The sequence below is a fragment of the Athene cunicularia genome, assembly GCF_003259725.1.
Source record: "Athene cunicularia isolate RWA chromosome 8 unlocalized genomic scaffold, athCun1 chr8_part1, whole genome shotgun sequence".
NCBI lineage: Eukaryota > Metazoa > Chordata > Aves > Strigiformes > Strigidae > Athene > Athene cunicularia.
Genome location: NW_020799109.1, coordinates 5818123 through 5819157, shown reverse-complemented (window position 1 = coordinate 5819157; position 1035 = coordinate 5818123).

Here is a 1035-nt window from a genome sequence, read left to right as displayed (position 1 = left end):
GGGGGGGGGGGGAAGGCACCCCCGTGGCGCCAGGAAGGGCAGGGTGGTGCTCGGGCCTGGGCTGGGGGGGTGCCAGCCCCGCCGCCACGCTGGGGTCCCCCGGAGGGGGCTGTGGGGAGCCCTTCTGCCCCTCGCCAGGGCTCTGCCGTGGGCTTGGGCAAGGCCATGCTGCACCCCCGCTTTCGAGGGGGCTGGGCTTTGTGCCGGTTTCACGGGAAGGCAGGAGCCCACCCAGCTAACCGGCACTCCCGGCTTCTGGGGGCAGTTTCCACGCGAACAGATGTTGGAGCAGCACAAAAAATAAGGGCTTCAAAAGAGTTCTTCCCCTGCCCCGGCCTCACCTCTACCTTCCAAAATGGCTCGCCGCACAAAAAAAAACGGCGGGGTTGGAGGCTGCGCGCTGGGTAGGGGTTGTGTGATTAGTTCCTGATCGTTAAAAGCGGGGTGGTGACACGCATCGAGCCTCATCCTGCAAAACGTTAAACAGCTTGAGTTTGAGCGGGGCCGTGTGGGCCCGGCAACCCGCCTGCAAGGGCAGGGAGGCTCGGGGTGCCGGCGTGGGGAGCCGCGGGGTGTAGGAGTAACTCCTCCGGCGACGGGTACTGCTGCTGCACCCCGTGGGAATGTTCACGGCCATCGGGACCTGCCTGAGCAGGGCTAAACTCGCTTTAAAGCAAAGTTTAAAACAAACGGGGGGTGGGGGGGAATAATCTCCTTGCAATGCGGTAGGTCCAAAAGGATCAAAACTTGAAGGCGTTTTGAGATCCTCTCTTTGGAAAGAGAAAACCTCGCGCGTTGCATGAGTTTTGCTTTGCAGGGTGAGGGCCGGGGTGACGGTGGAGACGACGAGACGGGCGTTGGGGACTCTGCTCCCTGCACGCCTCTGCGGCAGAGACTGGAGGGCCAGGCCAGACAAATCCCAGACTTTGTGTCTCCCGAGCCTTCGCGTCCCTCTGCTCCTCTGATGGGCTCAAAAATAACCGGGATCCTCCCCAGGGACTGAGGCTATGGGATAAATTTGACCCTCCAGCAGCA